Here is a 27,353-nt window from a genome sequence, read left to right on the forward strand (position 1 = left end):
CGCAGAGTGCGGGTAGCTGGCTAGGGCCGTGGGATACCCCTGCAGCCCCTAATGTGGTGCTTGGTGGATGCCCTAGGTGGACACTGTGGCACCCAACTATAATTTAGAGGCCCCAGGAAATGGGGTCCACAATAGGCTCGTAATAGTGATATGAGGCCCTGGGGGATGGGATCCAAGGAGCCTATTAAGGCTCAGGGAGGGGGGCTACGCCCCACTTAATATATATGTTTTGGCCCCGTGGGACGGGGTACCTGGGGCCACTACTGGCCTGAGTAAGGGGGTCATGCGCCCGCTTCCCCTTAAATATGTGGTTTGGCCCCAGGTGATGGGATCTTTGGGCCACTATCGGCTCAGGGAGGGAGGCTACATAACTACTTCCCTTTTTTATAAAAAATGCTCCAGGGATGAGGGTTCCCGTTGCATGAAGGCCAACCCTACACCGTGTGGTTGTACAAAGGGCCTGGCATGTCCCATCCCCTGCTGTGCACTGCCAAAGACTGTGTGCAGCGTGGGGTTGGATGCAAGACCTGGCCACATGCCAGGTCCTGTGGCCAACCCCCTGCTGTGCACAGTCAAAAGCCGTGTGTAGTGTGGGATTGGCTGTCTTCACGTGGGTTCTATGCTAGCCATGGCCGAACTTGGCCTTCAGCCTCATTTCTCTATGGTTATGGAACTCCTCTGTGACTTGAAATATCCTTATAATGAACACCGGGGGATACTTTATTGCTTATATATCATAATATCTACATTTTACATTTGATTTGTTGCTTAATGGTGCACAGATCTGTGTGTGGTAGGTTGTTTTTTTTGGTCAAAGATGCTGCTAGTTGATTTGATGCTTAATGTTTTTAGAGGGCGGCAGCAAGTTCAACGTTCATGTATAAGCACCTGTGCACGCTTTGATTTACATGCAGGGCCTTAGTAACAGGACAGTAAGAGAGAGTATTCTATGTCTCTCAAAGATGTGTGAATACACAAGAAACAGTGCACACTGATGGGACTGTTGCATGATTATGCAGCCTGTGCACCTGTTTCCATTGGAAAGTTTCCCCTAGATGGGCATATTTGTTGTTTTATTTGAGCACAATTGCTGTTTGAGCACGTTTCCTGTACTATTTCCCCAAGATACCTCGGGTTGAGTATGCGTACTGTTTTATCATCATACAATACCAGTGTTTTCAGTGTTTTTTATTTGCAGTGCACAAGATATCTTTCGTTGAGAGAGTGCTGTTTCTCTGCTCAAGTTAACTAGGTAACCAGGTTTACTGTTGTCTGTAATCCCTATACTCGTGTTCAGTTGTGCTGTATCCTGTGCAGCATGTGAGATAGTTGGGACGGTTGAGCATTTGTGGCATATTACACAATTCATTCAATATACAAGACAATTTTATGAATGTTCGTGCTTTTTACAACACCCATTTCATTTCACTTGCACAATTGGGAGTTGGCCCATTTTCGTTGGTAATCAAGATATTTATAATTGAGTTTTGGCACATCTTGCTTTAGGCTAGACACCATTAGCTGAGCAGATTTAATGTTAGGATTGTGAGCCAAAGAATTTCATAGTGCTTTTGTTGTAGGCACTGATTAAACATGTTTTGTGTTGTAGTTCTGAGCTGCGTTTAAATGGTATGCACTACCTTAAAGTGGAATTAGGATTATCTTGAGGGCTGCATTTTAACTTCAGTAAAAGAGGAGGTATATTCTATCCTGAGCTGCGTCTTATATAAGTCACTAGTCTGTATTCTTGAAGTAGCTTACAGGATGCCTTGGTACAGAACACCTTGTGTTCCTAGAGGATCAAGAAGGCAGAACCCCTGAGATCACGGAAAAAACACTAGGTAGGTATAATTTACTTACAGGAAAGGTGGAGCAGGAGTATGATGCATCTATTTTTAGGGCACCTATGCCCGTGCAGGCTTTAGCACAACCCCCATAATATATATCATTTGGTTCATTCTCACTACTGATCTATGTACAATCTGAAGGACAGAGATTTGCAAGCAGCCTGGTGTGCCCTAGTGTCTTTTCTTGCTTAATAAAACATAAAACTCTGAGGTATGCAAATGTTAGTTCACAAAAGCACCAAAGACACGAATCTACAAACTACACAGATCAGATGCCAGCTCTGACCTTAAATCCATGAGAGCTGTCACTTATGTGCCTCCGAGGGAGAAAAATATTCAGTGGAATTGAATTTGCCCATTGAGTGGAGGAGGTTTTAGACTAGAGGAAATTAAAATTACGGCATTCCCCACGTAAAAAAACACAAGTCTTACGCCTAATTTCAGATTGGAACACTTATGTTGTTAATACCCTGGCATGATAATTAAATATGATTTTAATTTGGAGAGGGGATATCACAGTCTCAAGTCATTTCCCTATAAGGATGTACGTTTCTGAAGTCAGACGCTTAATGCCTGACATTACAGCCTAAGGTTAGCTGCTCCTCAATATAGTAAGTTTCCAGCACTCACGTAAATTTAATGTGATGTGACCGTTCGTGCCAGCTCCTTCTAATAATGTCACTATCTGATCTAAGGGTCCTAACAAGATATCACAGTCTCCCATGTTACTGGACTGACGTTGCAGTCTGAAAAAAGGTTCTTCTCACTTCTCCTTGAAAGAAAAAAAAAAGGCAACGGTCAGTTGTTTAAATTCTATGTCAGGACAGGAGGCTCCGATTATGCCTTCTCATTTCTTTAATGAAATGCTCAGCAGCCAATAAAAACAACCAAAAACTACATTTCCCATGAACACTAGGGAATGACCATAGAGACTACAGTATAAAGGGTCCCAACATTAGTCCTTCTTCCTCTTTCTTTGCTGCTCCGCAGCCAGTTAAGTGCTTTATATCTTTCTACCTTCTATTGCTGATTGCTAACTGTATTGCTGTGTTTGCTTACTGTAATGCTGACTTAATTACTTGTATTGCGCGTCTGGTTGTAGCGCGTTGTATTGACACGTCGTTGGAGTTCTCTGACTCTGTCTCCTCGTGTGTCGTTTCCTTTGCTGTCGGTGCGCAGCGGAGTTTGTGCTAGGGAGCGTGTGTCTCACCTCCGTTTTCAGTCCGGGCGCTTATTGCTGCTCGCGGACTCTGGTGGAGCGGGAGCAGGGGTTTCCGTCTTGTTAGGAGAGCGCGAGCGCTCTCGAGACGGTCTTTTGGTGGCAGGCTGCGGTCGCGCATGCGCGCAGCTTTGTTTCCGGTTTTTCTGAGGTTTCCTCAGCGCCGGTTGAGTGACGACGGTCGATACATCGTCCCTGCCCACAGCCTGTCTCCAAAAACTTAACCCCGTGTGACACTGGAGTCTGGAGAAGGCTTTGGTTGTAACTTTGTGGCATAGGCTCTGCCTAGAGTGTTTCTGAGCTGCGCAGGCTTTGGCTCCCTCCATATTTGAACTTTTTCAGAGTCAGGTTTGTGCCTGCTTCTTGACTAAGCCTGCTGTGGGGTTCTAACACTCCCCCTTGACTTGTGTTTTGACACTCAATACTTGCTGTAATCATCTTGTGGGCTCTAATATTTCTACGCTTGTGTAGAATGGCTGAATACTACGACGCTGATGATGATTACTACTATGGGGATGAGGATGAAGGCTCGCTGGAGCATGATTTGGTGGAACAATTGGATAAAGGTGTCCAAAAGTCGGTTAATAAAGCACTGGTACGTGCAATTAATCCTCTGAAGCGTCATTTGAATTTGTATGCCCAGCAGCAAGGCTGGCTACCTCCTTCAAAAAAATCCACGAAGTCCCCTGTTAATCCCCATAAATCAGACTTCCAGAGACTGGCCAAGACTTTGGCGTCTGCGCCTTCTAGTACTTCTGTTCTTCATGAAACTGATTCGGACAATGTGCACTCTTCCACGTCTTCGGACCATGCTTCACCCCCGCCTAAGAAGCGTGTCCGTAAGGAGCATTTTGTTGACGCGCCTGAACGTCCTTCGGTGCTCACATTTGAGCCGGCGGATATTTTGCATCCAAACTCGTCTTCCTGGTTGCCTTCGCCTGCTGTGGCAGCCTACATTCAGGCTCATATTCGGCAGCCTTTTGAGGCTTCAGTCCGTGCACGGCTCCGCTCAGAATGTCCACGGCCCGACCTCGCTGACCATTTGGCTGAGACACCGGAGGTCGATCCTATGATGGTAACGTATTTAAAGAAATATGCTAAGGACCCGAAAAAGGGCCTTGACCGTTCGTGGCGGTCTTGTCAGGACAAAATGTTGGACATGCTTGGTCCTCTTACTAAGATCCTTGATCTGGGTTTTCAAGCAAAGGAGGCCTCAGCTCTTGTGGACCCGGACGACTTAATCGAATGGGCACAAAGAGCGATCTGCCAGTTGGGTAATGCCAATTGCGCAGTGTCTGCTGAACGACGTAGGTCGATTCTTTTGAAGTTGGATCCGAAGCTGTCCGAACTTGCCACATCGGAGTCTGGTCCTGACGCGCAGGGTCTCTTATTTGGACAGCCCTTCTTGAAGGAACTCACTAAGTTTGTTTCAACTTTCAGTGGCATTGACAAGGCGCAAGCATCCTTGCGCCGGGCTATGCGTCCGGTTTTTGCAAGGGCCGGACGAGGACGTGGACGCTCGTTCAGCCGTGGCAACGCCCAACAGTCCAACCGATGTAACCCCTCTCACCGTGGTGGAGCACATGACTCCGGTTACTCCACGAGAGCAAACTTCTATCCTTCCCGCAAGGGGAAAGGCCAGTATGGAAAAGGTCGCTCCGGAGGACAACAAGGACACTACCAGGACTCCAACTCAGCAGGTGAGCCCGATTCATGCTTGCGATGTGATGTTGGGGGGTCAGATACAGTTTTTCCTAGGAAACTGGCGCATGATCTCCAACGATGCATGGGTGCTAGAAACAGTACAAGGTTTCAAGATAGAGTTCTATCACCCTATGCATCAGACCCGTCCTCCCCCATGTTTAAGTTTTTCCCTTCAAGATCAGGCTTGCCTCTCCGAGGAAATAAATGTGCTTCTCCAAAAAGGGGTGATTGTTCCAACCGTTCGTCATCCGACGGGGTTTGCCAGCTCCGTCTTTCTGGTCGAGAAGAAGGGAGGCGGATCTCGTCTGGTTCTCAACCTGAAAGACTTCAACAGTGGGGTGGTTTACCGGCACTTCAAAATGGAGGGCATCCATCTCTTGCGGGATCTCCTGTGCGAGGGGGACTGGATGGTGCGCTTGGATCTCAAGGACGCGTATCTGTCGATACGAATCTTCAAGCCTCATCGTCGGTTTCTCCAGTTTCATTGGCTAGGGGTTTGGTACGAGTATCAAGTCCTCCCGTTCGGCCTTTCGTCCGCACCATGGTGCTTCACGAAACTACTGAGGCCAGTTGTGGAACACTTGCGAGCTCGGGGGGTCAGACTGATTATTTATTTGGACGATATCCTCCTTATGGCGGATTGTCCGAATCGGCTTCTGCTACATCTGCAGTGGTCCATCGGTCTTTTGCAATCTCTCGGGTTTCTGATCAATATTCCGAAATCAGTTTTGACTCCCACTCAGTCTATAGATTTCCTGGGTTTCCAGATAGACTCCATCTCTTGCCAGCTCCTCTTGCCCAGACAAAAGATTTGTTACATCAAGAGGGAATTGACGTCTATTATTTCCAGACAGACTGTGTCACTGAGATCGTTGGCACGTGTGGTCGGTCTGTTAGCCTCTTCCATTCAGGCGATCTTTCCGGGTCCCCTCCATTACAGAGCAATGCAGCGTCTGAAGATTCAACATCTCCGGAAAGGTCTCAGGTACTCAGATCAAATTCCTCTGTCAGAGGACGTGAAGTGGGAGATGCAGTGGTGGCTGGACCACATGGAGGCATGGAATGGTCGGGCTCTATTCGGGCCGTCGCCGGAACTGATAGTGGAATCCGACGCCAGTCAATGGGGTTGGGGAGCCCGTTGCGGTCCTGTCTCGACGGGAGGTCGTTGGTCCCCTCAGGAGTTGTCACTCCACATAAATTGTCTGGAACTCCTAGCGGGTACCTTTGCGATCAAGTGTTTCTCTCCACGTCAAACCAGTTGCTGCATTCTTCTCCGGATGGACAACGTGTCCGCAGTCCGATATGTCAACAAACTGGGCGGGACTCGGTCCAAGGTGTTGGCGGAGATAGCCAAGGACTTTTGGCATTTTTGTCTGCAGCAGAGGATCACTGTTATTGCGGAATATCTTCCGGGTTGCAACAATCAAGTTGCGGATTGGCACTCCAGACATCTTCGGGACTTCAGCGACTGGAGGCTCCATCCTCGAGTGTTCCGTTCCATTCTTCGGCGTTGGGGTCAGTGTCGCATGGACCTGTTTGCCTCTCGCCTCAACACACAACTACCGATCTTTTACAGTTGGAGACCGGATCCGCTAGCTCTAGCCACGGATACTTTTCTTCAGCATTGGCCGTCGACTCTGTGCTATGCGTTTCCCCCATTCATGATGCTTCCCAGGGTTCTGGCTTACACCAAACGGTTTCGTGCGGAACTGATTCTGATAGCTCCGCTCTGGAGGGCTCAAGCGTGGTTCCCGGTTCTCCTGGAGATGTGTTGCGAGCCACCTCTCCTTCTTCCCCAGAAGTGGAATCTTTTGTTGGATCCTCTAGAAGATCCGCATCCCCTGATTCTATCAGGCTCTCTCCAGTTGCTGGCGTGCCGAATCTCGGGGATCGCTGGACGATCTCGGGCATTTCGAGCGACGCTTCCAAGTTCATTAGTGAAGCTTGGTCTCCCAATACTCACAAGCGATACAAAGGTGCTTGGAAGCGGTGGTGCGATTGGTGTGCTCAACGGGAAGCTGATCCCGTTTCAGCGGATGTCTGTTTGATCATTAATTTTTTGGCGTCTCTGGCTTCTTCAGGTCTGGCTTATAGGACGGTCAACAATTTTCGTTCCGCTATTTCAGCTGGCCACGTCCAAATTGATGGCAAACCAGCTGGGGAACACCCCTTCGTTTCTAAATTGCTTAAGGGTATTCGTCTCTCGAAACCTCCCACTTCTAAGTATGTCTCGCTATGGGATGTTTCCATTGTACTGCGTTTCTTGGAGGCCTGGCCTTCCAATTCGTCTTTGTCCCGTAAACAATTGTCTGCTAAGCTGACCATGTTGCTGTGTCTCCTTTCTTGTAAGCGTGTTTCGGATGTCCGCGCTTTAGATCTTGCGGGTCGCAGTTTCACGCCTGAAGGTGTTTCTTTTCGCCTTTCCAGACGGACTAAGTGTAATACTTCTCTCATTACTTATCCGTCTTTTCCCGCACATCCCAATCTTTGTGTTGTGCAGTGCCTGAAGGATTATGAGGTGAGTACTGCTTCTTTACGTTCAGACATGCAGGGTCAATTGTTAATTGCATTACAGAAACCATTTCGCCCTGTCGCTCCAGCTACTTGGGCGCGCTGGGTGCGTTGGCTTATGTCCGAAGCGGGCATTGATGTATCTGTGTTTGGTGCACATTCTGCCCGTGGAGCAATGGCCTCTAAAGCCTTTTCCATGGGGGTTACTCTTTTTGATATTATGAAGGCCGCAGATTGGTCTTCTGATTCAGTTTTCAAATCATTTTATTATAAGCCGATTGATAGTGTTGCTTCTGTGGTGGTGAACCAGCTTTAAACAAGCATAATCGGAGCCTCCTGTCCTGACATAGAATTCAAAATTTGCGAACATACGTGACAAGAATTTTCAATTCTATTAAGGACAAGGAGGCGAGGATTATCCCACCCATTGTTTTGATCTGCATTGTTATATTCTGCAATCTATTTGATGCTATTGTGAAATTTGTTCCTTGTTCTTTTTCCCCCCCTGGATTGCTTTTGACTCTCTTGCATTATTTGGATGTTACGGCTCTATATCTCTTTCAGGTTCAGACCCGAAGTAGAGTTTGCCGACTTCCTTCTGAAATTCATCTTTCTCCTGGTTCACGGACCCAGAGTTCTTCTACTGCCTGCTTCCAGATCCTTTGGATTTCTGCGGCGTGTTTGGAGTTGCTTTTATTATTCTACATTGGATTTTATTTTGACCTTGAACTGTTTCCACAACAAAGAAAGAGGAGAAGGACTAATGTTGGGACCCTTTATACTGTAGTCTCTATGGTCATTCCCTAGTGTTCATGGGAAATGTAGTTTTTGGTTGTTTTTATTGGCTGCTGAGCATTTCATTAAAGAAATGAGAAAGCATAATCCTCGCCTCCTTGTCCTTAATAGAATTGAAAATTCTTGTCACGTATGTTCGCAAATTTTGAATTCCTATCTTATTCTTAAGGTTCTTCAGTTGATGCCACACACAGTTCGCTGGTACGTTTTCAAGTGCACCATTTCTTTCAATTTGCAAAGGAATTCCTAGTAAAATGGTCTTCAAAATATATCCAGCTCTGATAAATATGTGAGGTTGACAATACTTTAAAAGGTACCAAAATTGTCAACAACAGACCCAACTCCCAGTGCCTTCTACTAAATTAAATTATAACTCTCTTCATATTCTTTAAGATCCCAGGTAGGACTCTCATGGAGTGATGTGGATGGTATAAACGTCATAATTGGAATCTTACGGCTATGAGGAGAATCATCATGATTTAAGTTAGTAGAATAAATGAGTTCCTAGATAAACTCCTTAAAGGGCTAGAGTTTATTAGAAACAATAGAGAACAACTCAAAGTACCACTGCGGCCCTGACAGGAGATTCGCAGCGTTGTCTAAATATAAGCCTAACTTTCTTCTTGGAAAGCAGACAGTTATAGAGGTACGCCAGCTTTCCCCTCTCAAGGTTTTCGTTTTTTGCCAAAACGGAAGACGTCATAACTTTCCTGCACGTTATATACTTCCCAAAATAGCCCTCGTAGGCTGCCCCTTGTATTCCTTACCTCCCCATGTAGCTGAAGGTTCAATAACACCGACCTCAGCGTACCCGTTACCGCTAGGGGCGCCGCTTTCTGTTGTAGCTCCTCCATCCACCACTGTCCTCGTACAACCTCATGGCCGCGTCCGCTCTTCGACGCAGAAAAAACCCTCTGCCAGTTGCTGTGGAGACACAGCTCTTTAGTGTTCCATTTTCGATTTCCATATTAGGGAACGTTCCATATTCATCAATAACCGTATTGTAAAACAGTCGCCATGTACAAATCTTCTGTCCAGAGGCGGACAGATCCCGCACATGAAAAGTAACTCTAATCCCTAACCCTTCATTTGTAAAGTCCTTTGTAAAATATAATGTTGTAAATTCAAACATTGTGTTCATTATTATAAAATTATCTTAAAAGTTTCGCAATGGAAAACGACATGCATCAATTAAAAAAGCATTGCTAATAATAACTGCGACAGAGTGTCTTAATATTAAAATAAAATGAAAAAACAAATTAATACGTATCCCATTCCAAGATGGCCGCTACGTTGATAAAATGGGTAGTTGCTCGGTTGGGCTGCTTGACAGATATTTATTTATGAATACGTTTTTATGTATTGTGTGAAATGTACCGGATAGTGTCAGAATGCTTTGCAACAGAACCAGTTACATTACATAACGGACTTCAGGGTACATGGATTACATAATAGATTCGAAACAGATAAACTCTAAACTCACATAAGAATTGTAGTAAGTACATTTGTTTACTACAGATACTAGTGGTTAGAGTTACGAATATACAAGTTGCAACTTCACTCGAGATTACGTTTTAAGGAAAGTTGAAGCAATTAGAGTTGGACAATTACATATGACATATTTACAGAGCATAATCTTCTCGCCATTGCTGGTGTTCTTGTAGTGCTGGTTCAACCAGGCCATCGGGGTGCAGGTGCACTTGCAGGCGGTGTTCTTGGGCCTGGAGGAATCCAAGAGCTGGCGCTGGCCGTAGGAGTAGAAGGCCAGGGGGTGGTGAGCGAAGGCGGCGCTCAGTAGTCTGCAGGTAAATCTACAGCTGCACAGGGAGATCAAGCCAGGTTGTAGATGTAAGGATATAAAGTCCACATTTGTAAAGCGCACAATCACCCGTAAGGGTCTCTAGGCGCTGGGGGGCCGTCGGGAAGATTAAGCGAGCTATTGCCCAGAGTCACATGGTGCTGGGCTAACCTGCCGCCGGAGCCGGGGATCGAACCGTGGTCCCCAGATTCCAGCGTCAGTTGCCCTGGCCGCAGCACCACACCTCTCCCTGCTATCTAGGCATTAATGTATATAATTATATGTAGCATGCACTCACACATAGACGACAGGCTCTCATGGGTTGTGGTGCGAGCCGGAAGTCACGAGCGATCCAGGCCCATTTATTTATGCTCTCTGGCCACGCCTGGCCAGAGAGTGATACATAGTTCGTGGGTGCTTCCGGGGGAAAACAGTCTTCAGGGAGTGAGCAACTAGACCGCTACATCCCATCTCAACTTGGTTCTTTAAACAGTTTTGACGGAACATGTGTATTAACATACAAAGTCAATTAGTTTCTTGTTAGGTTGGGGATTTCGCCTGAGGTTGTAGTGGTGCAGACGGTCTTCTGGTTCTTGCTGTGGACTCGTCTGTCTTTGACTGTTGTCCATTCTCTCAGGGCCGAGAGTTTCCGATGACGAGGGTTCTTCTGGACCTTGAGACGGAGCGTCATCAGAGTTGCCTCCGGCTTCGCCACTTGGTACCTCAGACATTCCAGATGCATCTGTCCTGCGGGACGTTCTGACGGGAGGTGGAACTTCTTTGAACCACAAAATGTTTCTTGTTATTGTCTCGCCATCTCGTTCCGCAGTAATTGCTGTCCCTTTAGTTGACTTGACAGTCCACTGCCCGGGCTCATAGGGAGTTCGGATCTTCCCTCCACACCACCTATTCCGTAACAACACACGACATCCAGGATTAGTCACCCGGACTCTCGCTTTCTGTCGATGACTTGCTTTGTCATTGGTCTTCTGTATGCTGGATCGTAGGGTTCTTGCTGCCAGTTGTCAGACATGGGCAACATGTCTCGTCGAGTTTCGGTTAACATGAGTGGCCATGGAGACCGCCTCGTTGTGCAATGGGGTGTGCTGCGGTATTCTTGCAGGAAATGTTGTAGGGCAACTTCGGGATCCGTGCCTTCAGCTACTGCTATGCGCAGTATTTTGTTTGCAGTGCGCATAAACTGCTTAACCCCGCCATTAGCTTGGGGCCACTGAGGGGTGATTCGGTGATGCTTGATCCCTACGCGGGCTAGGAACTCCTTGAACTCACTGCCTTGGAACGGGGCCCATTGGCGGTCTTGATGACATGTGGTAATCTGAAAAATGCAAACGACTTTTCCAGGACCGGTTGCAAGTTGGCAAATGCAGTGGACGGCAGTACTTCGACTATTGGATACTTGGTATAACTATCAATGAGCACAGCTGTGACTCGTCCATTTGGGAAACTTCCGAAATCAAGGCTTACCCATGACCATGGCGACGGAGCTGGGTCTTCGGTGATTACTGGTGCTGTGGACTCAGAGTTGCTTGTAATTTGACAGGCTCAGCAGTTACGTATGACGATGTCCACACTGCCTTCTAGATCAGGGAACCATATCTTTTCCCTCATTCTGGACTTCATTCTGCCGATACCCTGATGCCCCTCATGGGCAAGTGTCGTTGCTCGTTCTTGTAAACTTTGCGGTATGACAATGCATCTGCCTCTTAATATGATTCCGTTTTCCGCGGAGCTGAGTTCGTTACAAATCTTCCAGAATGTCCCCAGACGAGTTCTGTCGGGTTCACTCCACCCTTGGATGTTTTTGAGAAGTTCTTTCCAGGATCCATTCTTCAGGGCATCAGCTACTCGTTGAAGGACCGCATCATGGCCCATGTGTTCCTTTATTTCTTCTATTGAGAGGGCTCGTGGGCATGACCACTGGGTGACCATGTTCACGAAGTCTTCTGTTTTTTCTTCTTGATCACTCTCTCCTTCGATTGTCATTGCTGGGTGTCGGGATATGAAATCTGCAGGGTTTCTTGCGCCTGGACGGTATATCAGCTCCATTTGGTAATGCTGCAATTGAATGGCCCATCGCTCTATCCTGGGTGGTGGATGCGGCGATGTTCCCTTGAATAGCGGGACAAGAGGCTGATGATCGGTTATTACATGAAAAGGGTGCCCGCTCACATATAAGTGAAAGTGGTTGCATGCCCACTTGATAGCTAGTGCTTCTCGTTCTATCTGTGAATACCGGTCCTCCGTCGCTGTGAGTGCCTTGCTTGCAAAGGCTAACAGGACCCACGTTACCGGTTCAGTTTCTTGGGTAGTTTCGTGGGTGAGTAGAGCTCCAAGGCCTACAGGGCTGGCATCCAGTAGCAGTTCTGTGGTGCGCATGGTGTCAAAATATGCCATGGTTGTGCTGTCTAGCAGGGCTGACTTCACTAGTTTGAAAGCACTGTCCTCCTCTGCGGTCCACTTCCAGGGAGTTTCCTTCTTCGTGAGATTTTGCAACGGTTCCGCAATCGTCGCTAGGTTTGGGATAAAACGTCTGCAGTATGTCACCATCCCCAGGAAGCTTCGTACTTCTGACGCGTTGGTAGGATCAGGGGCGAGTTGGATTGCTTGGGATTTTCTGGGATCCACTTTGACCCCCTCTGAGCTAAAGACATATCCGAAGAAGTCAATTGTTTTGCAGAAGAACTAACACTTTTCCTTGTGAAGGGTCACATTATGTTCTGTCAGCCGCTGGAGCGTGGCTCGGAGTCGTCGGTGATGTTCTTCAAGGGTTTTCGAGTGAATAAGGATATCGCCGCTTACAATGAGGACGCCTTGTAAGCCTGACAGGATTTCCTTCACTGCGTTCTGAAATATTTCGGCTGCTGACGATATGCCAAAGTTTAATCTCTTGTACCGACGAAGTCCAAGGTGGGTTGAAAACGTGGTAATATACCTGCTTTCCTCTGCCAGTGTTAGTTGGTGGTATCCAGCATTAAGGTCCAATTTTGAGAACCCTTGTGATCCATTTAAATCGGGGAGGATGTCATCTACCGTTGGTGTGAGGTGTCTCTCCCTTTTTATGGCTCGATTTGGCATCCTCATGTCGATGCAGATTCGAATCTTCCCAGGCTGCTTGGGTTTTTTGGCAATCACCATGGGAGATACCCACGGTGTAGGTCCTGTTACTTTCTCAATCACTCCCTGTTGTTCCAGTTTCACAAGCTCTTGCTCTACCAGTGGTCGAAGATGGAAGGGGATTCGTCTATGTCTTAACGCAACTGGTTCTAATGCCTTATCAATATGTAGTTTTACGGGCGATCGTTTGATGTTTCCTAGTCCTTTGAACAATTGTGGAACATATCCAGGATTTCATCCTTTTGGAGAAGTTTCACTGCGTTTGCAAATGCGATCAAATCAAGGTCTTCTGCGGTGTGGCTTCCAACCAGTATGACTGCTTCTCTATCAACGATGTGAAATGTTGTTTTCACTTCCTGGGTCTCAGATTTTACTTGCACTGTCATCTTCCCTTTCAGGGGAAGCAGCTCCTGGCTTCCATATGTAAGAATTCTGACTCTGGATGGGGTGAGGATTGGCTTTGGGTTTAGCTTCTTGTAGTGTTGTGACCCCATCACATTGACAGTTGCTCCTGAGTCAATTAGGCCTGTTACCGGAGATCCATCGATTTCAATGTTGCATTTGGGTTGCCGCCACCATCTCCTTTTGAGGTTGCTTGCAAACGACACAAAATAGCATTCTTCATCCTCTTCTGTGGAAGAGTCATCCAGGCGCTGGGTGTGAAGAGGTGAGGTCCTCGTTGATCGTGAGGCTGTGGGCTCTTCGAGTGTCAATTGTCTGATCGCTCCTTTCATCGTTCTCCTCCCCGGGTTGCCTCTACCTCGTGAACCTCCCCGACACACGCTCGCGAAGTGGTTCGGGATGCCACACTTGGAACATGTTTTTCCTTTCGCCAGGCAACTCTCTGGGGGGTGCTCTTCTCTCCCACATTACCCACACTGTGACCGTCATGCCGTCCTGGTGGGCCACCTTCCTCGCCCCTCACAAAATGAAGTGCCAATGGTGTCGGCTCGCTCCGTCTTGACACTCGCCGGTTGTTCCGTTTGTTGGTTGAGCGTGGTCTCCATCGCAGTTGCCCGGATGTCTGATAGTTCATGTGAACGTGCGAGGATTAAGATTTCATCGAGAGTTATGCGGGGTTGTCGGAGTATGAGTGTCCGCAGCATTTTGTTGCGGCAACCTTGGATAAGCTGGGCGGTCCCCTCTTTAGTCTGGTCATCTTCTGTGCAGGAGCTTGCGAGTTCCCTGAGGCGCGCATGAAAAGCGTCCATTGACTCTCCGTCTCTTTGTCTGGCTTGTCTGAGTTTGAACCGCTTGTAGTGAGGGTTGAGCTGGGGGTCAAAATGTGCGTCTAGGGCTCTGACCGCAGCGTCATAGTCATTGGCTGCAGCAGTGTTTGGAAGATGCTCGAATAATTTGTATATTTCATCTCCCGCGAAGTGTAGGAGTAGTGATCTCTTGACTGCGTCGTCTGTTTCTCTCGTGGCCACGAAATAATTGTTGAGGCGGCTAACCCACACCTTCCATCTTGGTGATGCGGTGGCAGGGTTGATCAATTCACTAAATGGTGGAAGCGCAGCAATCTGGGTGTGTATTGGATATTGTGGTGCAGGCAGGGCTGCTTGTTGCTGTGCAGGCGGGGCTGCTTGCTGCTGGGCTGCTGGCGGGAAATAGTGCCACTCTTCTTTATTTGCACTGCGCTGTCTGTTTCATTACCGGTGCTCTCATTGCTTTGCTCCTGCCAGCCGGGCCATCTGTGACACCCTCAGGCACCTCTGCGCATGCGGGCGGCTCCCACCGGTGATTTATGAGGCTCCCAGCTGCTCCGTAGCTTTGCCGGCTATCACGCGTGTGGTTTCCTTGGGCTTGCTGCATTCAGGAGCGCGAGCCGCATCTGGCACTGCTCACCTCTGGGCCTCCACGCATGACAGCATCCCACTGCTCGCGTTCTTCACTACGGCTGGGGTCACGCTCAGTAGGGCCTTTTTCTTGCGTAGGTGAGCGCCGATTCTTCAGTGGGCTCATCGATGATTTACGATCCCACCCTCGTCGCCAGTGTAAGGATATAGGGTGACACGCATGTGGGAAAAGGCTAGCTAGGCATTAATGTATATAATTATATGTAGCACGCACTCACACATAGATGACAGGCTCTCATGGGTTGTGGTGCGAGCCGGAAGTCACAAGCGACCCGGCCCATTTATTTATGCTCTCTGGCCACACCTGGCCAGAGAGTGATACATAGTTCGTGGGTGCTTCCGGGGAAAAACAGTCTTCAGGGAGTGAGCAACTAGACCGCTACAGTAGACATCTTACCCCGAGATGGGCCCAGCAGAGCGGCCAGGTCTCCGAAAGGGCCCCAGCCCTCCACCGGTCTTGACCGCCTCAAGGGCTAGGGGTCGCAGCACCCTCTTACTAATTTTATACGGGCGTATGTGCAACCACTGCACTGTGGCAAGCCCTCTGAGGAAGCTCCAGCACCCAGACGTGGCAGGTTTTGCCGCTGGGTCCCTCCACGCCACAGCTTAAAGACTCACTCCATGTCTCGAGACCGTGCTGCAGCCCCGGGCCCCTGACTGCAGGAGCAGATTTCCTCTGGAGCTCCGTGTGACTCACGGGTCCGCCGCACGTAGAGCTATGTGGGCCTGTGCCTCCATCTTGCCTCCAGCCTCCAGATAGGGGAATCCTTGCACATACTCCAAAGTGGAATGGAGCAGGTTTATACTCCTTAAGGGCCATGGTCATTCAAAGGAAGCACATTTCCAAGATAAACGTAAGTTTCTTTCTTGTGCACTTTCCTTCATGACCGGCAGGGTAGCAGGTTAACCTGCCAACCATTTTCGAAGATGCGTCCTCCCACTGTGATGTATTACATTCCACATAAGAACACAACCCATCCTCCCCCTTTATATAACTGCACCGAAAAAAATGTAATACTGTGCCAATATACAATAAAATACTAATTTGATAAAGTATCCACAAGTACTAGTATGCCAAGTACATAAAATAGCATAATACACTTCATGCAGCATATTAAACGTTCATAACAATACATTCTCATACATGTATACATGGCTCACATTCACGTGCAATCCTGTAATTTGACAGGAAGACTACATTTCCTTAAAGATCTTCTAACATCATCACTCTGCAAATCCTTCACAGATGGAACATCCGGTATTCAAACACCTTGAACCACAGATATTTTTGGTTTGTTCCAGCACTTGCCATCGTCTAAAGTTACAAAGTGCCTCCAGCCTCCAGATAGGGGAATCCTTGCACATACTCCAAAGTGGAATGGAGCAGGTTTATACCCCTTAAGGGCCATGGTCATTCAAAGGAAGCACATTTCCAAGATAAACGTAAGTTTCTTTCTTGTGCACTTTCCTTCATGACCGGTAGGGAAGCAGGTTAACCTGCCAACCATTTTCGAAGATGCGTCCTCCCACTGTGATGTATTACATTCCACATAAGAACACAACCCATCCTCCCCCTTTATATAACTGCACCGAAAAAAATGTAATACTGTGCCAATATACAATAAAATACTAATTTGATAAAGTATCCACAAGTACTAGTATGCCAAGTACATAAAATAGCATAATACACTTCATGCAGCATATTAAACGTTCATAACAATACATTCTCATACATGTATACATGGCTCACATTCACGTGCAATCCTGTAATTTGACAGGAAGACTACATTTCCTTGATGATCTTCTAACATCATCACTCTGCAAATCCTTCACAGATGGAACATCCGGTATTCAAACACCTTGAACCACAGATATTTTTGGTTTGTTCCAGCACTTGCCATCGTCTAAAGTTACAAAGTGCGTTCCCACTGTTACTACCTTCTTGGGGCTAGAAAAACTACTGCTTCCTTTTGCAGAACCAAACTTGACGTGGACCATTTCACCTTCCTTCACACACAACAATCTAGACGTATTCCGCACATGCTTGTTTTGAGCAGCCTTTCTCCTTTTACTCACAGTCTCCAACATCTCTATAGAGGGCATGTCCTTCTGCTTCCAGGGGCGGTTCAGTTTAGACCCTGGAACTCTAGCCTTCATTAAGATGAAAGGAGACGCCTTGGTTTCCGCATTAGGGGTACCACGAATCGCCCACAACAATTTCCTCACCCGCACATAAGCTTTTGTCCAAATAATGTAAAGTGTCAGAATTGTGAAAAGTATTAACTTGAAACGTGATGTATTTAGGCCATTGAAAATTAACATGGAGAATTCACATAGGAAAGTAAATGTAACTAGCAAAATACATTAACCTGTAGAATTTGTGTGGTAAAACTAACAACTATTCATGTACTAAATGTGTTTATGAATCACGTTGTTTTATATGTAGTAAATGCATTAACTGAAAGTGTCTTATTTTTCATGCAAATTCGTATAGCTTATGTGACGCTTTCTTATGTGAGCTGAATTTCGAAGGCCTGAAATGCAGTTCCCCGCAAACTCTCACTTTAGGATTAATAGTCGAATTTCATGTACATTGTGAAATTTGTTCTTTCTCACGTTTTGTGTTGCAGGTGAAAGAAGCGTTCTTGTTAGCTAGAATAATGTCTTTGTTTTTACTAGTAAGGCAAGGAGAGAAGAAGTTACATTGTGTGGCTTGAGTTGATAAAGGAAGGTCGTTGTGCTTCACACAGGATTAAGCCTGGGAAGCAAGGATAAAGTGTTGTAAGAAAAGAACACAGTTGTCCCATGGAAAGACACCTTTAGGATTGTACCCAGAGGAGATGGCGTGATCCGCAATGAATCTTGGGAAAGTTATCTACGGGTAATGTGATGATGGGAGTAGGGAAAGCGCCCCACTTCTCCTTCTGCCTTTGGAGAGAGTGCATCTGAGAGCAAGCTCTGATTCAATAGCTTTATGCTATATGACCCATCAATGGTGGAGAGACTTCATAGGAAGACTCCACATGCTGACACCTTTTACCCTTTTTCCTGAAGATGCTTAAGTGGGGATGTCACTTTGGTGTTAGTGTAGGGATAGATTTGATGCTTTTCATGCATTAACCCTTGATGAAGGGAAATTTAGACGCATGCTTTTTGATCTTCTGCATCCTGCTTCTTGAATTAATTGTACTGTGTTGGACCTAGAGTTGTCAGGTCACCTAGGGTAGCCTGGCCTAGGGTAAGACAGTCACTAAATAGAGGCACATGTGTAAAGGTTGCATACCACCCAGCAGTAACTCAAAGCAATTCCACTCAAAAATGACACTACACCAATGTTTTGGAAAAATATGGATTGATTTATAAAAATAGATTTGTTTCACTTTATCCTTTTCCTTTTGTTTCACACCATTATTTCTCCTTATGTTTCTTTTCACCTTTAAACTTTGTTATCACATTTCAAAGACATATTTCATTCCTTTTGACACATTACCTAGGAATTCCACACTAAACTTTATCCACCAGGTTTCCCTTAATACTGCACAGTTGGAACAGAATGAGCAGTGGTATGAGGCCGCCGGCCTATTCAATTACCCCAGAAGAACATCAGCATTTTTAAACCCTCAGAGTAATGATGACAACAAAGGTTTCCACATTTGACCCCATGGGCTAGATAACCCCACACAGTTCAATGCAAAACTGGAGTCAGGCAGGCTAAATCTAACTCCTGCCAGAGGCTTGCTCTTACTACGACTGCATAAGCTGTACAGTGCTCACCACAGTTTCTCTTTCCACCCTGGAGAACCTGTTCCAAGATACCACCTACTTCTACTGTCAATTGGTGGATTCTGTCTAGCTTCAATTCATAGGCCGGATCTGCTGCCTGGACAGTGCCAGGAACCTTTTCCCATCTATCCGGGCAATCAAGGGAACACACAGGCATAAAATACAAGCCGGTTCCCCACAGCGTTGGATAACATAGGAGTTCAGGACTCTTTCTCTATACCAGGACTCGTCTTGTCCCAATCGGAAGTTAGGAAGACGAGCTTACACCTCGTGGTCTGGTCGAGCTTCAGGGACTCTGCTTCATTCCTTTCCCACGAACCCTGCCGCTTTTAAAGAAAATCGCCCAGCTCTGGGAATTCACCAAAGCGGACCGCTTACTGTGTTAACCCTTTGTCCTCCTTGTAGACACCCGGGAACTTCGGCGCTCCTTCCCTTTTTGCCAGTTCCACTCACGCGGCCTGACCGGCCACCGGTCTACGCAGTTCCGCTCCTCTACCGAGCCTAGAGGCCTCCTAGCATACCTCTGAGCCTGCGCGGCACTGCGGACACTTCTGCGCCTCAGGCACCACTCGCACTGGCACTGAGCATGCGCGGCCTTGAGACGGCGCTTCTCCTCCCCGGTACCGCTCTGCACCACACGGAGCCTGCGCAGCGCCTGGAACACTACTCCCGGCAGAGGGATGCGGCGCCTCACTGGCAGAGGATCCAATACTGAGGTGAGTCACTCTTAGTAACCTCTATTCCGACGTGCCGGATTTAGGCAGGACACTTCTTTAAAGTCACTACGTCGGTCTCACCGGACACCGGTGGTTTGGGAAACAGGGATCTCCTTCTTTTCGTCCCACTCAGGCCTGGCCCTGATCGAGGGGGGCACCCCCGGTTGCCCTCACCTGACGGTGCCTCACTGTCCTCGCCTTCAGACACCACATAGGAGCCCCAGTGGTAACTCTCGCCAAAAGGGGGGTCTCCTGAGTCCAAGTCTTGACAGGGTCAGGTCGGAAGATGAGGGATAGTTTCACCACCACAGGGACCGCGACCGAGCAGGTCTATCAATCCTCACAGTGTACCAGTCTCCTCCTTCAGCCGCCTTTACTCCTGTCGTCCACCTCTCCTCTTCACACCAAAACCAACACAAAATGGCCGCCCTAGTTCTGGCCTTATATAGGCTGACCCTAGGAGGTCCAGAAGGAACCAGAAGGTTCTAGAGGGTCCCTACTCTTCCCTATGGGTCAGGCCACAGGAATGGCAGTTATGGCAGTTGTTGTCCTCCATTTTGTAGGTCTGGGTAAATTTTATTCAGATCAGGCTCCTAGGCCTTTGGTAAAAGACTATGAGGGCAAAAAGAGCATCTAACCCCCAGACCATCACCACAAAAATAACCAGTGAACATAAAAATTAAGAGGTATGAGGGCAGAAAGGGGATAAAAATAAATAATAAATTGGAGGGACTTCCCAAAGGCAGACAGGTCTAACATACTGTTTATGCTATATCATCTTAATTGGATACACAGTTTTAGCTTTATGCTAATTCCGATGTATTTTTACACTCTCGTCTTGAGGTATATTTATGTCCAGTTATTTTTGGCTTTGTAATTTAACAAACTAACTTTACATAGTTGTCTGTGGTTACTATATGTCCAAAAGGATTATTAGTTAATTGATTGGCTTACTAACAAATGTTCTACCTTCTACGCTTTCTTTCTGCTAAAAAGAACCATTGAATGGTGTCTCTAGAACAGATCCAGAACTTATGGACCCAGCCCTTTCAATATAATGATGCCATGGTGTGCTCAATGTAAAAACCCCTAAGGAACTCTTCAGACTCTAAAGAGACAAATTGTGGTATATTATCAGAAATAATTTCATCAGGCACACATTCTCACTAGAACAACTTCTCCAAAATATTCTTCACAGCACTCAAGGTGCTACTGTTTATGATCGGCACCTCCGCCATCTTGCATGATAATCAATCACCACAATACCATACTTGATCTGGCAGGAACCTGCACGTAAAGGACCAATTATATCTATGGCCAACTTGGAGCACACCTTTTCAGGAACTGGAATGGCGCTCACTCCACTGGAAATTGTTACCAGTGACTTGTCACTGGCCACACAAACACATTTCCTCACAAAATGTTCAATCTCCCTGTCCATCCCTGGACACCAGAACATGTCCCTCACTCTCTTCTTCATGGTCCTCATTCCTATATGACCTTCATTCGCCAAAGTCACCACTTTAGACCTTAACTTTGATGGAACAACTAAAACATTCGACCTGTACAGAAACCCCTGGATAACTGAAAGCTCTGGGCCAACATGTCTAAAAAAAAAAAAAAGAAAAAAAAACTTTATTTCGATTCCAGACAGGAGTCATAAAAGTATACATGCATAATAAAAAATTTAAACAACATTCACAGTTAATATCTAGAGTTAAAACAAGATATATTAAAAGGCATTAGTCCGGTAGGAACAGAATCATCACTTGCCTCATTTCATTGACAGGAAAAATTCCCCTTAACTAATATCCTATTCCCTTTTTATATTTAATATCGGTTTCTAATCACGATGACCGATCTAATAAAATTCAGCACTGCATTGCAAATGGGAGGGGTTGACAAAGATAGTAAGTGCTCATAACACTCTCTGTAATACCGGGATCCAAAAGCGACCAACACTGGTCTGATAAATCTGCTTCTGGGAACTTTATACAAAGCACAAAAAAGGGTTAGATGCACAGTAGTTTGAGTAACTATATTATTACAGGGACATGGCGGTAGGTTCTTACACCACCCACCTTGTTTTGGGAAAGCAAAAAGAAAATGTAACGTATTAAATAAAAACGCCATTGTGTGTGAATAATGTAGGTTTGGTAAAGGGGCCTATAAAGTTTACCCCTTACATACATTGCATGCTTGCTACGAGTTAGAGTGCCCAGAGTATTACGGAAGGCGATTTTGGTCTTTGTTTTTGAATCCTTGCCGATTCGCTCAGGGTAATCGAAAATATAACTTAAACCAATCTTATAAAAGTTATCCTTTACATATTGAAGCCAAGGTATCTCCCTAGTGTGGTCCAGCTTAAGGCAATCCTGTAAAATTCCATGGGTCAATTTTAATTCTTCAGATTGCCAGACTTTAATCCAAAGCAATAAGGGGGCCAGATGTATAATATCACTGAGAAACTCCGTGCCCACCTCCGCATGGCAAAAGGTGTTTGAAGTGCCTGTCGGAACTGCTAGGAGACGCTTAATAAATTTATTTTCCTGCAGCTGCAATGTTTCACAATTGTGTGTGCCCCACACGCCAGCACCATAAGTTGCCACCGAGACACATTTGGAGTTATATAGAGCTAATAATGTGGGTATTAGTTTTTGACCTAGCTTACTCGCAAAGCGGAAAAGGCCCTCCGCTATATTTGATACCTTTTGGGCCCGCAATGCAATTAATGGTTCCCAATTTAATTTTTTGTTAAAAAGGTTTCCCAAATAGTTAAAATTGTCCACTTTCAGTATGATGCAGTCCTTAACCCTATAGGTACGTGTTTTTACATTTTTAGGACCGCAGGTCATAGCAAAAGATTTAGTAAAATTAACTTTTAAATCCAAATCCCCCATAAACAAATCAAAAGCATCCAGACAAAGCTGCATGCCATTTGCAGTGAGAGTCATTAAAACCGTGTCATCCGCATATGACAGCATAGGAATCCTTCTATCATTTGCCTTTGGGAAATCAGCCCCACAGTGCAAAAAAAAATTTCCAGGCCGTTCGTGTAAACCAAAAACAAAAAAGGAGCTAAAATGCATCCCTGCCGGACACCCTCAGTGGACGGGATAGGATTCGTTTTTTCCCCCCCAGGGCCGTAACGCACACTTACTGTGGTTGCAGCATGTAGTCTACGGAGCAGGGATACCAATTGCTCCTCAAACCCCATCGACCCCATCATATGCCACAGCTTGCCCCTACATACGGTGTCAAAGGCACTGGATAAGTCCATGAATGTCAAATGGATGGAACTATTTTTGGCACCCATGTACTTACCCATAATTAGTGCTAAATTCAGGCACTGCTCGTTGGTTCCCCTACCCCGTCTAAATCCATATTGGGAGTCAACAATGATGCCAACTGAGTCTGCCCAAGTTTCAAGGCGCGCCAAAATAACTCTGCCCATTAATTTACAGGTTGCATCAATTAAAGAGATCGGCCTGTAACAGCACGGATCTGATTTTTTACCCCTCTTAAAAATTGGTACCACTACTGCATCTTTCCAGGATCTGGGAATAACCCCCCCCAACTATAGCTCTAAAGACATTTAATAAGAGAGGTACCCATACGTCCATATTGCATTTAAAGAAATCTAGCGGTACCGCATCAGGGCCAGGCGCTTTTAAGGCAGAACCCCTTGTCAGAGCAATCTTCACCTCAGAAAGAGTGAGAGACGCCCCTAACTCTTTGGCTGATTCACTATCAAAATCCTCTATTCCCTGTAAGGCTCCTAGGGACACATCTTTTGGATTAAAAATGTTACTGTAATGGGCAACCCATTTATCTTCTGGTATTTGCACCTGCATTAACTCGCTATCCTCGGTTTTTAAAAATGGTTGATTTATTACTTTCCAAAACAGGGTATTATCCCTCATGTCTACTGCTTTCTCCAAATCTTCCCAAGCCTTCGCTTTTAACTCCTTTTTCCGTCTGTTTAGTGCCGCATTGTACTTTTTCCTGGCCGCTCTAACCAAGTCTCTGTCAAGTGGCACTTTTCGTAAGGCTTTTGCTAGGCTGGTTTGGGAGGCCGAACATTCTGCATCAAACCATTTAAAACCCTTCCCTTTGCTTCTACCTGCCTTCTTCACAAGGTGTGTAGCTACATTACCCAGGAGAGTTTCAAAATTCTTAATAATACAGTCAGGGTCAGTCTCAGGGTTCAAACACAATTCTATCACTCCGATGTTTTCCTTAAAAATATCCGACTCTAGTTTGTCCACATTTACTTTGTCCCATCTTAGCGTGACCCCCTGGTTTTTGGTATATTTTATTTGATGATCAGTATGATCAATATGCTGAGTTTTTCTGGAGGCAGGGACAAAGCTCACAATTAAGGGGTTATGGTCACTAGCCGGGTTTGCCTCAACCTTAAAATCAGTCACCAAATCCACATAACCCATAGATACAATAATAAAATCAATTGTACTGACTCGGTCCCCTAGCCCCTGAAATGTTGGAATACATGTTTTAGTTGAGAAACTAGACATGTCCAAAATGCATAAGTCATTATTAACAATAATACTATTTAAAGCATTCCCTTGACTTGAGTGAGTAAAGTGGGCCAAAGGCTGATCACTATGATCAAACAACCCACATGCATTTGATCCACTGAACTTGCAGAGGGTACAATTAAAATCGCCCAGCCAAATAATAAAAAGTGGGAAAACTGTATTTGTTAGTTTAACAATCTCCTCCTGTAACATTTCCATAACAAACGTTTCGTGGTGATTAAACACATTATAATAACAATTTATCAAAAGAACAGGAGGAAAAAATATACCACTAACCATAAGCAATTGATACCAGGTGGATTCAGCTAATTGTTTCACCTGTATTTGGTTCATTTTTACAGAAATGGCAGAAAGGAGTCCCCCCTTTGCCCTCCCTGATTGCGAGGGTTCTGCCATGATTGGAAACCATCAAAACTTGCTATACTAGTGCACCACGTTTCCTGTAGGCATACCAAATCAAAAGATTCAATAAATTTAAGCCATGCAGGGTCTTGTAATCTCCGTGATAGACCCGCTATATTCCAGGAAATCAGACGAACACTTTCGTTTTCTACCCGTTTGCACACCTTCCCTGGTATAGACATTTTCCCCAATGCGATTTGGTTGCCCTCCCTCAAAACTACAGGATTAGCATCTTTGTCCTCATTATTATACACAACCTCCTGGATACCAACAGTGCTAGTTATGTTTAGGTCCTCATTTTCGGATACCCCAGGAATTTAAATGAACTCCCCGCACATTGCCTCAAGATTCACAGTTTCCCAATTAGTACTAGTTTCAATTGGCTCTGCATTTTCAGTTGTCAAAAGAGTTGATAGACTCCCCACACATATCCTCAGGATTAGAATGGGCTGCCCCGAAACTCCCCTCCTTTCTGTGATCTTGGTTCAGTCAGTCTACCTCTTCAAGACAAGTGTACCTATTAGGGTACATGTAATTTATTTGCATTGGAAATTGATGTCTATGGGGCCTATATCTTGTCCCATCAATGGAAAAACCCACCCTAGTCCAACCCTCATCGCCCCCCAAGTGCCCATTGTTGTTATTTCTTGGCGGGTAGAAGAAGGAAAGCGGTAGCAGTTGGATACTAGTAGTTCCCACACCCCCTAGCCAATTGGTGATATGTTGGACGATGTGGGAGCTCTTAAAGGTAACCAAAATGCAATCCCCCTTAATGTCCTTCCTAACATGCCCCACCCAGTGAACCCGCCTGACCATTAGGATTTCCCCCCTCAGATTTGGAGGCAGTGGTCTGTGGATATTCAGCCAACTAATCACCTTGTTTCTAAGGGAATCATATGGTTCCATCATGTTGGTGGTAAGTTCAGGGACTCCAGCCAGAATTGCAGTATAAGCAGCAGCTTCAGGCAGGAGGTTGACTGTATGTAATCTAATCGGGGGCGGAACATTTTGAACATTTGGGGCATTTACGTTACTATGTAAACTTCCTTGCCTTGGGGAGGTAGTGGGTGGTGGCAATTTGGATTTCCGCACTTGTGGTACCGGGGGGATTTGTCTTGGGAGTGAGATAGGTACAGAGGTAGAAGGAATGGGGCAGGGGAGGGGGTGGGCTGGGAGAGCAGTTAACAGTGTGGGTGCGGTAGGAGGGCCTATTGCTAGAGCGACCAGTGGATTAGCGGGGGGATCAAATGCACGGGAACTAGCCCCTTGGGCTTCTAATTCATCCTTCATACCCCCCATAATTTTCTCAATTGCTAATAGCCGATTATCAATTCAGTCCAGTCTCTTATTCAGTGGTTCTAACAGTCTCTCCATTACATTGGTAATAAGTAGTATAGATTGATCCTCTTCTGCCCTTGAGTTTCCTCCAAAGACAAATGGGACCCCTGCCCCTGATGGCGACACTTGTGTGTGACTTAATGGGGACAAAGAACCGTTAGAAGTTAGACGGGGTGATCGCTCCATTGAGTCCGAAGTTACTACTAAATTATTAGAAGCTTTGTCCATTCTTGCCCTTTTCACCCCCTTAGATTGTCTGTATATTTTCCGTTTCGGTACTGCTCCTTCTTTGATGCCCCTTACTTGTCTTGAGTTCAATTCAGGTTCTATTCGTGCAAGTGAAACTGGTTTGGGTGATAGGTTCAAGGTAATGCCAGTGGCCGAAGAATGGGAGTCACGCTGGGAGTATGATGGAGACCTAAACTGTGCAAGGACAGACTCAATAGTTTGGTCTATGCTGTCCAATAATGATAGATGGGTAGCCTCAAATGATTCCTGGGAGGGAGTAATTAAGGTTGGTGATATAGAGAGGCCTGTAATTTCAGTGTCAGTAGTTAACTGTGCTTCCAAGGTGGTCATAGCATTACTTACTGCACGAGTAGATTTAACCACAAAATTATCCAAAGTACCTTTAGTAATGGCAGACACCGCCATTGCTTTGCTCAGGGTCTCCCTCGTGGCCATAGTAGAGGATTCCTGGGTTGCAAGCAGAGTGACGGGACAGTTAGATCCAAGTAGCTTTTCCCGCTTAATGAAGCTCAGATGGGTGGCCCGGTCCGGTCTCTCCTGGGCTCGAAGGGGCTAAAACGGGCCTGCCCTTTGCCCGGGCTTAGCCCGCGCGCGTCCCGCGGTGCGGGTATCAGGACCTAATCTTGTAGTTGGTGGGCGGGCTTAGTGTCCAAGGGTAGGCGGGGTCACTGGGGAAGAGTCTCCAGGTGCGGCTCTGCTCGCGCCGCTGGTAATCCTGGGACTCGCAGTCCCACAGAGTCTGCCACCGCCCACAAGGATCCTTCGACTTCCACGGGCTCTCGGTAAGAGAAAAGCTCCAGCAGCACTCCAAGGGTCAGCCTGTCACAGTCAGCTCCGAACGGCTCCCGCGAAGCGGGGGCCGTGAGACGTGGCTATATCCACCCCAGAGGGTAGGCGGGTCACTGGGGAAGAGTCTCCAGGTGCGGCTCTGCTCGCGCCGCTGGTAATCATGGGACTCGCAGTCCCACAGAGTCTGCCACCGCCCACAAGGATTCTTCGACTTCCCTGGGCTCTCGGTAAGAGAAATGCTCCAGCAGCACTCCAAGGGTCAGCCTGTCACAGTCAGCTCCGAACGGCACCCGCAAAGCGGGGGCCGTGAGACGTGGCTATATCCACCCCAGAGGGTAGGTGGGGTCACTGGGGAAGAGTCTCCAGGTGCGGCTCTGCTCGCGCCGCTGGTAATCCTGGGAATCGCAGTCCCACAGAGTCTGCCACCGCCCACAAGGATCCTTCGACTTCCCTGGGCTCTCGGTAAGAGAAATGCTCCAGCAGCACTCCAAGGGTCAGCCTGTCACAGTCAGCTCCGAACGGCACCCGCAAAGCGGGGGCCGTGAGACGTGGCTATATCCACCCCAGAGGGTAGGTGGGGTCACTGGGGAAGAGTCTCCAGGTGCGGCTCTGCTCGCGCCGCTGGTAATCCTGGGAATCGCAGTCCCAC

General features: G+C 46.7%; 1 protein-coding gene across 3 annotated transcripts in view; it reads right to left on the bottom strand.

Moving 5' to 3' along the window:
- ACACB (acetyl-CoA carboxylase beta) overlaps positions 1–8,996 on the bottom strand; it is a 2,338,068-nt gene extending 2,329,072 nt beyond the window's left edge. For 2 of the 3 annotated variants that reach the window (XM_078667379.1, XM_078667377.1), the window contains exon 1: positions 8,844–8,996. The gene's annotated coding sequence lies outside the window, so the exon portion shown is untranslated. The remainder of the gene's footprint in view (positions 1–8,843) is intronic. The other variant, XM_078667383.1, reaches the window with a different exon arrangement.
- Positions 8,997–27,353: the final 18,357 nt, after the last annotated feature.

The sequence above is a fragment of the Lissotriton helveticus genome, chromosome 11 (assembly GCF_964261635.1).
Source record: "Lissotriton helveticus chromosome 11, aLisHel1.1, whole genome shotgun sequence".
Classification (NCBI taxonomy): Eukaryota; Metazoa; Chordata; class Amphibia; order Caudata; family Salamandridae; genus Lissotriton; species Lissotriton helveticus.